Source organism: Raphanus sativus, chromosome 4 (genome assembly GCF_000801105.2).
Source record: "Raphanus sativus cultivar WK10039 chromosome 4, ASM80110v3, whole genome shotgun sequence".
NCBI lineage: Eukaryota > Viridiplantae > Streptophyta > Magnoliopsida > Brassicales > Brassicaceae > Raphanus > Raphanus sativus.
In genome coordinates, this window is record NC_079514.1 from 32,407,729 (window position 1) to 32,418,702 (window position 10,974).

The 10,974-nt window shown below is 31.6% G+C and overlaps 1 long non-coding RNA gene across 1 annotated transcript; it reads left to right on the forward strand.

Annotated features, from left to right (window-relative positions):
- The first annotated feature begins 6,436 nt into the window (after positions 1-6,436).
- Positions 6,437-10,760, forward strand: LOC130510976 (uncharacterized). Its single transcript, XR_008944754.1, has 6 exons — positions 6,437-6,752; positions 6,856-6,961; positions 7,031-7,154; positions 7,241-7,402; positions 7,474-7,742; positions 10,644-10,760. It is a non-coding gene; the product is annotated as an uncharacterized LOC130510976 (long non-coding RNA).
- Positions 10,761-10,974: the final 214 nt, after the last annotated feature.

Consider the following 10,974-nt stretch of genomic DNA (forward strand, 5'->3'; position numbering starts at 1 on the left):
TATATTTTTAGGTTGATTATGTCAGAATATCTTCAATTTAACTCTATAATTCATTGGAAATGAAGTTTGCAAGCAAGCGCAACTCCAACTCATTATTATATTCAGCTCAAAATGTTATAATAGAGAAAATGTGTTACAACTCATCAATATTTATTTTTTAAAATAGAAATTGCTATTTTCTCTATTTATAGAAGCAAAAATAGAACTAAATGAATACATTGGAAATAACCACAATTCTATTTTAAAATTACTTAATTTTAAAGATAAAACTAGGATAATACAATGGATATGGTCTACAAATGCTTTTCCACTCTATAAAGAAGTAAAATATTTACTTTATAATGAAATAATACATTTATCTTTTGTTAATTATTTCATTTTTCACTTCAAAATGAAATATGATTAGATAAAAAATGAAGTTTTACGTGAGAGATATTAACTATTGCCAGTTTCAAAAAAAAAAAAGATATTAACTAAATAAGTAGGTTTTTGTCCCATGTGCTTTTTGTATTTTTATTCGGGAAATATCAATTTTGAATAAAGTTTTTATAAAAATTTAGTTAATTTAAAACTTTTTTTCCAATCTGCCATTTGGTTTTACTGACCAAGTGACCATATCTTTTCCGTTAGAGCGACAGACAACGCAGCCATTATATCTGACAGATTAGCAAAAACCATTGTAACCAATAACAGATAATCACGTGTAATGATACACACTCGTTCATCATCTCAAGATCCAACGTTGATAAGAATTCCGACCCTTGAGGTAAACGAGCAGCCACTTTAGTAGTAGTATTATTTTCCTTGTACGAATATATTAGACCTAATCATTCTCCACACACACGTGATGTATGCCGGCCTCAAAACCGAATATTAAAATAAATATTTGACTAAATATATAATTAACCTTAAGTCTTAAGATTATACGATGCTTCGTAGTTTTGAAAATTATGAAGCTGAGTATTATTGACAAAGGAAAAAAGGTTGCTTATAAATAAAATAATAGATTAACAAAAAAGGAAAATGATTATATAAGGTAGTATTTTGTTTAACGTCAATTTCGCCACTGGCAACTGCCGAGCAGCGGAAACCATGTGATCCATTTGTAGAGTCCCTATTTGACAACGATCTGGTTTTCACTGGGGACCACAAGTTATCTCTGCGTTTACGGATATCAGATCTAATCGAACTGGCTGGTCTCATCACTCATGTATGGGACACGTACCTCGTTATGGTTCATGCGAGTTTTTGATTTTTGCTTTTTATCTACTTTTTATCTTTTCTTTTTCCGCCTATGAACACTGCAAGAAAATGTTAAATATATAGCATACGTAAAAACGCTATTACATGATAGCATATGTTATGGTGAACGTTGTGTCTATCTTTACAATCTTTTCTTTATATATTGTTTTATATGTGATATGTAAATAATTTTTTCGATTGTGAAATTGTATAACTTATGATAGCATATAATAATTGTTGGTATAGCATTATTAAAAAATACAAATAAAAAATATTTAAGATTTTTATATATAGAAATTGTTTACAAAATAACCCAAACCTAAACATAAACCAAACCTAAACTTAAAATAAGAATTATGAAAAACATAACATTCATGTACAAAACGAGATCTTCTAATGGTATTTTTACTCAATTTTCTTATAGTGGAATCATTATGGTGAAATAACATCAACCAGTTATAACTCGAAAAGATAGAAAACCGGTGGTGCTGGCCTAGTCGCGCTTGAGGGAATTAAGAAACCCAATACGGCGAACCCGGGTTCAAACCCCACCGGCCACACGAATATGAGTTATTGCTTTCGACTCATTTGAATGCCCAGGAGAGGGTCTATCCGTGGGATGTACCTCTACCCGGGGGTTAGGCTTGTGTCATCATTGACCCGGGTTTAACCTTTTTTTTAGCAAAAAAAAAAACTCGAAAAGATAGAAGCTTTTATACGATAGATGGGAAAACACGCACACACGCAATGTCTTGGAAAGATAGAAAACCGGTGGTGGTGGCCTAGTGGCGCTTGAGAGAATTAAGAAACCCAATACGGCGAACCCGGGTTCAAATCCCACCGGCCACACGGATATGAGTTATTGCTTTTGACTCATTTGAATGCCCAGGAGAGGGTATATCCGTGGGCTGTACCTCCACCCGGAGGTTAGGCTTGTGTCATCATTGACCCGGGTTTAACCCTTTTTTAGCCAAAAAAAACTCGAAAAGATAGAAGCTTTTATACGATAGAGGGGAAAACACGCACACACACAATGTCTTGGTTGATCATTAACTAAAAAGACCAGTCTAGAAGACCCCAATGTTATGTAAAAGGATGGAATTTTATATGTGAGAGTTTAAGGGGGTTGTATTCAATCTAAAATTTAAGGTGATTTGATTTTTAACGAGGTTTTAGATGATTTTAATAAGTTACAGAGATTAAAGTAATTTTTTGTTAAACAACTCTAGAATATCACCTAAAATTATGGGATTTTAGTTTATTTTTTTTAACCTAGAAATTTCACCTAAACGATCTAAAATCACTTGAAAACTTTAGAGCTTCACAAATTAAAATATTTTCAATAATAAGGGATTTAAGAGTACTTTATATAATGTCAATGATTTTAAATGAATTTTTGAATTTTGTGTTTGAATAACAATGGATTTGTCATTTTAATACAAATTACCTAAAACTCTCAGTTCAATAACACCCTCTAAAAGGTATTGATTCGAGTGTTGTAATGTTTTCGAAATTACACCGATGTTCCAAAATAATATTCTGCAGCTTGTTATTTTGGACTTATATTCTAGATGTCGATTTATCTTTGACAATCACTTGTAAATTACGATATTCTTACATATCTTAAAATGATATTCAGAATTTATATGAAAAATGTTACTTCGAAATAATTCTGATGGGTTTGATCAGGGTCGGCACAAAGGGCAAGCCATCCAAACAAACGATTAGGGCATCCAAATTACGGGACATATTTAAAAAAAAAATCTTATTAGTATTTCTTAAACAAATAAAATATTAAAGGTTATTAACTAAATATTAATTTTTGGGGGTTATTTAGCAAAGTTTAAATGATTATTTTCATAGAATTAGAGTTAATATTATATCAATTATAAAGACATTAAGTAGGATATATATATATATATATATATATAAACATTCTAAGATACAACTATTGTAACTTCCATTAGAAGTAATACACCTTTTATTCTTTATAAATATGGAAATAATTTAATATATATTCTAAATGATTCAAAAACCTTCGTAAATATTTTATTAAATTTTATAATATAATTTTGTAAGTCAAAATAAATGGCTTTATAATATTTTTTATGGTTTTATAAGTTTAAATATATGATTTTAAGTTTTTTATAAAATATTTACGAAATGGTATGGATTCACATATAAGAGACGATGATTTATTTATAGAACTGGAGATTCTTCAAAAATTAAAATTTATGTTCGAAAGCCTATTGAAGTGTTCCATTTAAAAACAAAATCGGAAAATCGTTATCAAACACACATAAATTACTTATCGTATTATTAACCATTATGGTATTAGTCACTACAGGTGAAAGAAGTTTTTCGAAGTTAAATCTGATAAAAGAATTTGCGTTATACAATGTCACAAAATATATTAAATAAACTTTATATGATCTCTATTGAAACAACTAGGATTTAAATATTTAACTATATAGATATAGTGAATTATTATAGGAGGAAACAAATGTAAAAAATTTTTTTAACAATAAAAGTTTATATAAACTGTTTATGACCATTTGATTTTTTGTTGTTTGATATAATTTTATGATTTTGATAAAATATGTACAGAGACATAAATTTCAAATTTTGCATGGGGCATTATACACCGTTAGACCGGTGTTAGGTTTGATTAATGTTATATTATATTTTAGAATGAAACAATACAGATCTCTAGCTGCAAAAGTCTCCTCCTGATAAATTTGCGTATTCCAGTATTAAATAATGCATTGCATGTTTTCTTTGAGTATAAAGTTAGACAAAGATGTTAGACAAAAAAAAAAGTTAGACAAAGATATTGGCGATAATATTATTTTATTTTTAGTATGAGGGAAAGTTAATAAGATGGTAATATTGCACAAGGCATCGACTCATCGCCTATCGCCGACAAGATACGTACACTCGAAGTCTTGACATGTTTATGTTTTGCAATTCCTCTATCTCGGGGATGTGCTGATTGTAACACCCCCAGTCCAGTCTATATCAAAATTGATTATTATAAAAGGTTATGCAATAAATCTGATTATATATATATATATATATATATATATATTATATATACTCGATAAATAAGCTAAATAGTTATAAAAAAAAGTAACTAAAGAATTTTTATTAACTTTATTTTATTTTCATATTTTATAGTTATTAATAATTTAAACATTTGTGTATTCTTAAGATAAATTAAATAGTTTATAAAATAGGGCAATTCTCTCGAATAAAAAATGATATCTAAGAAAATTTCTCTATAAAATATAATAATTAATATACTTTGTATTCTGCCTTTCCAGAACGATTTATATCCAAGAAAACTATTATAAGATTTTCAAACAAGTTATCAACCGTGATGAAAGAAACAATCAGTAGCTTTCTTGTGAAGAAAAGACAATTAGTAAACCATATTGTGGTGGTCTAGTGGTCTCCACTAGAGGAGGAATGACTCTCTAATGCGAAATTATTAGTTCTATATGTAGTTATGCAGATATGGGTCGACATTTACGACTCATTTGAATATCCGGGACATGATTTATCCGTGGGCTGCACTTCCCACCCGAAGGTTAGGTCTGTGTCTTTAATAGATCCGGGTTTAACCGTTTCTTTTAGCAAAAAAAAAAAGACAATCGGTATTGTTAATTAATATGGAATTTAGCTTTGTCAGTAAAAAAATCATTATAAGATTTTCGTTATGCAGATTTTAATTTTTTTGGCGCAGATTAATTATTTTTAGGTAACAGCTTTGGTTGGGCTTTATTGAATCGGGTATTCACTTGTATAAGAAAAGCCCACTTTAGTAGCCCGATTCCGGATGCAGTTGAATGAATAACTTCACTAGATTTTGACCCGCGCTTTCAAAGCGCGGGTTTATTTTCCTTTATTTTTTTAATTACAGCGCGGATTTATTTTCCTTTATTTTTTTTAAAATTGACAAATATTTAGTAAATGTCATATTTTCATATATTTGTTTTTTTTATAAAAGACTTAAGCCTTTTATTTTTCTTTATCGTGTTTCATTTCAAATGAGTATAGGCCTGAGCACAATATCCGGATCCGAAGAACCAACTTGAAACCGACCCGAAAATCAGGGTTCCAAATCCGATCAGACCCGGGGTAAATATCCGAATGAGTTCTAAATTGCTATATCCGAAGAACCGGTCCCGAACCCGACCCGAACCGAGAACCGAATGAGTACCCGAAGATATCTGAAATGTGAATATATATCTAAAAATCTATGTTATAATTATATTTATAATTATTTTAATATTTTAAATTAATATTATAAGTTAAATATAGTAGTTATTTTCAATACTTTTGAGTATTTTTGGATAAAATATGATAGTTTGGATAAAAGTTTATCCAAAAAAACTGTATATATTGGATATTTTTGGTTACTTTTGAGTAATTTGGATACAAAAATTTGAACTGAATTGGATACTTTGGTTACTTTGAGTACAAATAACCAAACCCGTTTTAGATACTTTGGTTATTTGGTTATTTTCATGTTCTTATGCATGAGAACCGAACTCACCCGGAAAGACCCGACTCGAACCCGACCCAAAATTTTATAATATCTGAATGGAGTTTAATTTCAAAACCCGAAAAACCTGATACCCGAAAAAACCGATCCGTATCCGAATGGGTACCCGAACGTTCAGGTCTAATGAATATTTATGTTTAGAAAATTAAAGTTTATTTTTAATGAACTAAGTTGGTATAACTTAATTTTATTATGTTGTTAATTTTTTAGATAAAAAATTATATACTCTTAATAAAGATTTATACTTTTCAATGAAAAAATTCAAAATTTTTTATGAATGCTTAAGTTATATTAAAAAGAAAAAAACATAATAGTTAAGTGATTATTTTTTTTTCACTACACAAAATATTAAGAATGGTTGAAAATAAATTATTTGAACTTGGAGGAAAAAATAAGAATTGGATATGATTTCTTGATCGGCCCAAATGACCCAAAAAAGATCTGATATGAGGAGTGGGCTGGATAAAAAAAATGACCCAATATAGATATGTTATTAATATTACTTGATTGCCCTTAATGAAATAAGCAATGTGAGTTAAAGAAAGGGCATGTTTAGTAAAAAATCCAAATGTGCTTGTACTTTAATAGTATAGATACTTGTTGCGAGATCGTAGGAGTTGGAGAGTTTCCTATTGTCGTTGAATGAAAACCCTAATTTTCCCCACTGAGACGAAGATCTGTATTATTGATAATAAAGCAATGGTGAAAACTGACTGAGAACATCACAATCAAAGACACGAAGCTCAAAAGAAGTATCATGTGCGTGTCGACATCTTACCTTCAAACTCTTCTTGAGCCAGTAGCAGCCGAGTGCCAAAGACCCTCGGGGAGCTACTTCGCCAGAGAAACGGGAGAGAAGCAAGCGGTGTACTTAGATGTTTCTCCAACCATGACAATGAAAATGAGAGATGGTTCTCCAACCATGAACCGGCTCAAATACGAGGTTTTTGTTTTCTATATAATCTCCAAAGAAGACTGAAACAGTGCTTTGCTTTTTTCTATTTCTTTCTTACATGCTCCTTTCTTCTCTGGGTTTTTTTTGGTAGGCTCAAATACAGATTCTGAGTCACTTGCAACCTGACAAAACAATGTTAACGAGATCTGAAGAATATATGATACTTGGATCGGAAGATTGCTAAACAGCGTAGAGTGGTAACTTAAAATTTGTCTTTTAGTTTATTGTTCTAAGGCTTGAGACTGACATTGAGTTTAACTGGACAGGAGAGGCTTTTGGTTTGGTTTGAACAAATATGTCATTTTATGGAGCATGGGATAGATAAAGAGGCGAGTATGCTGTGATTGTGTGCAGTTTATGCATTTGACTCCGCTCTTATTCGAATTCTTGGTTGGTACTACTTAAATAACTTTATTTAGTTCACATTAACTCACAACCAGTTGTATTGATTTCATGGCTATTTTTGGTTGTGTTAGGGTGCATGGATCCATGGTTGCTTCCTTTGAAGCCTCCAGGAGATCCTGATTGCCATAAAAAGATTGTCAGTGATTCTTATCATAAGGACGTAGTGGAATATCTGCAGCTTACTATGGAGTCTCCCGTATGTATCTTTAGCTGCATTACATCCATTTATACAAGTAAAAGAAAAACTATTTCTCCCTATGTCTCATTCTGAATGCCCCACACTGACTAGATGTTTCTTTTATAGTTTACTTGTAAGCTTCTCTTAATTGGAGGTTGTGTGGATGAAGCGATGAAAGTGGTTGAGGAAATGTCTTTGTTTAAAAAGGTGTCGTCTAGGTTAGCTAAGGATAGGGGCAACGTCCACCAGAGAGGTTGTCGCCATCAGTACTCGAAGCCAGGCGAATTCAAGTAAGTGTGTACCTCTTCACGCCCCATGCCGCCTTGTAAGCTCACGCCTCATGCCGCCTTGTAAGCTCACGCCTCTTTAAGCCTCAACGTTTTCTGCATTTAAAGGTAAGATCCTATTTTCAATATATCTTATATTTAAAATAAGCAATTATAATTAAGATTAAATATTTAGTTGCTTTTTATGTTTCCAAAACAAATTCACCAATAATCTAACCTAATTACTTAACAATTTTGAATCATTATATATATATATATATACTCTTTTTTTCTTCTAAATATTCACGCCTTTTGAATTCTGAAACGAAAATCTCTAAATCTTCTTCTTATTGTGTATGCTCTCTTCTCCTAATCTTTGACTCTTTACTTATCACCATGTACATTTCTACTAAACAAGTTGATCCAACAAGAAAATATGCAACTCTTGAATCTCATAAGTTTGGTTGTTGGACTTGTAACTTTTGTGGTAGAACCACATACAATGGAGTTTTACTTTGATGGAGGCTATACAACTGTAATTGTGTCCTGAGGTTTCAGATCATGTGAATAAGTTAAAAAGTTTCATTCTTGACAAATTTATAATAAGAGTTAATGTCCAAATGATGCAACCAATGTTTAATTATGATGATAAAGTTCTGCGAAGCTAGAAACGTCCATGTCAGTCTTAGCCTAAATCAAGAAGCGTAAGAGGGTCCAATGGACATTTTTTTTCGCTCTAACTACTCCTGATGTTTTGAAAGAAAGAAGAGATAGAAAATAGTTTTAGAGTGTGATAGAAAACTTAGGAACAACGCTTGTAGTGCTACTGGGACATGCAAGAATTCTTTTCAATGCATCTAGCTATGATAATTTCAAAGAGGTACTTGAATTAGCGGGGCAATATGGTTCAGGTTGTAAGCCACCAAGTATGTATGAATTGTGAGTTCTTCTCATGATAAAAAAAGAGGTGAAGGAAACTGAGAATCAGTTGGTGGAATACATAGGAGAATAGGTAGCTAAAGACTGTTGAATCATGTCTGATGGATGGCGTGGTTCAGTTGTACAAAAAATACATCATCAACTTCTTAGTTAACTCTCCAGAGGGATTAAGTTTTTCTGAAATAAGTTGATGTTTCAGAGGTTGTGAAAAAGACTAATTTGTTGTTTAACATGTTTTGATCGTATGGTGGATTAAGTTAGAGAGTCTAATGTTTTCTGAGTGATAACTGATAATGCATCAAACTATGTTAAGGCTAATAAGTTTATTTATGTTCAATTTTATGTGTTTCTTTTTATTTAGTTCTTACTAATTTGATTTTATCTTCTAATTCACATTGAAGCTTCTAATGGTCGTGAGACAACATCTAAATTGGCTTCCTTGTGCAGCACAGTGCATTGATCTCATGCTAGATGATATACATATTCCTTCAACTAAAGCTACAATAAGAAGTTACATTAATATGAGCGGTTGCATCTACAATCATACGTCACGTGAATATGATGAAAAGATTCACATGCGGTGAAAATATACATAGACAAATAATTATTTGGATTGATAATTCATTCATCACACTTCCACCAGAAAATAACAATTTAACAAATTTTCTCAATTTATTCTTTTGGTGGAAGTGTGATGAATGACATAGCAAACCAAATAATTGCTTGTCTATGTAGATTTTCACCGCATGTGAATCTTCTCATCATATTCACGAGAGATGTATTACCGTAAATGTAACTATTCATATAGATGTAGCTTCCTATTGTAGCTTTAATTGAAGAAATATGTTTTATCTCTTTTAGCATGATATTGATGCAGTGTGCTGCATATATAAGGAAGTCAATATAGATGTGGTTTCATGACTATTAGAAGCTTCCATGTGAATTAGAAGATAAAATCAGATTAGTAAGAACTAAATATACAAAAACACAAGATTGAGCATAAAGCTTATCAGCCTTGATATAGTTTGATGCATTGTCAGTTACTACTCGGACAACATTAGACTCTCTAACTTAATCCCCCATATGGCCAAAGCATGTTAAACAACAAATTAGCATCTTTCACAACCTCTGAAACATCAATTGATTTCAGAAAACCGATCTCTTTTGAAAGTTAACAAGGATATTGATGATGTCCTTTTGTACAACTGAACCACACCATCCATCAGACATGATTGAACATCCTTTAGCTACCTATTCTGCTATGTGTCCCACCAACTTATTCTCAGTTTCCTTCACTTATTTTTTTATCATGAGAGGAACTCACAGTTCATATATACTTGGTGGCTTACAACGATGAACCATATTTTCCTATAAATTCAAGTGTCTCTTTGAAACTGTCATAAACGGTTGCATTGAAAAGAATCATTGCATCTAAGTACCACCTCCCAGTAACACTACAAGCATTGTCCCTAAGTTCTTTATCACACTCTAATTTTTATTTTCTTCCTTTCAATACATTATGAGGAGTTGGTGCAACAAACATGACCCTCGTGCTTCTTCAAGTTAAGGTGGGACTGACTTGGCTGAACTTCATAATCAAACGCTGGTTGCATCATTTTGACACTGGCTATTATTGTACATTCGTTAAGAATGAAACTTCTTCATTCATATTATCTGGAAACTTAGGACACAGAGTTACGTTTGAATAGCTTCCCGCCAGATTTTGTTTAGCATGTAAAACTCCACATTTGTGACTTTACCACAAAAGTTACAAGTCCAACAGTCAAATTTATGAGGATTAGTAGTTGCATATTTTCTTGCTGGATCAACTTGCTTAGTAGAAGTGGACATGGTGATAAGAAAATAGTAGGGGATTAGGAGAAGGTTTAGAGACTATTGTCCCAGAACTCAAAAGACGTGGATATAAGATGAAGAAGCGTAGACATATGATGATGTAAAATTGTTTAGTCAATAAATTAGATTTTAGGTGAATTTGTTTTGGAAACATAAAAAGCAACTAAGTATTAAATTATAATTTCTTGTTTTAAGTATGCAAATATATTGAGAAATGATGCTTACCTTTAAATTCAGAAAATGTTGAAGCGTGTGCTTACTTGAATTCGACTGGTTTCAAGTTCTCAAGGTGACAACCTCTCTGGTAGAGTTTGCCTCTAGCTTAGGCGATGCCTTTTGAAACACATGAGGGTGATAGAATAAAGTTTAAGAAGATGTGGGAAATATGTTTGTGAACATGGATGCATACGAAGACTCTGATGATGACTTTTGTGATGACATTGTTTGGAAGTTTTGTTTGCTTTGTAGTTTTGTTTTCTTTGTAGTTTATGTTTATGATGACTTTGTTTAGGTTATGTTTGTTTCAGAGTTTATGATATTATTTTGAATTCAGTTTTTTATTCTCTTT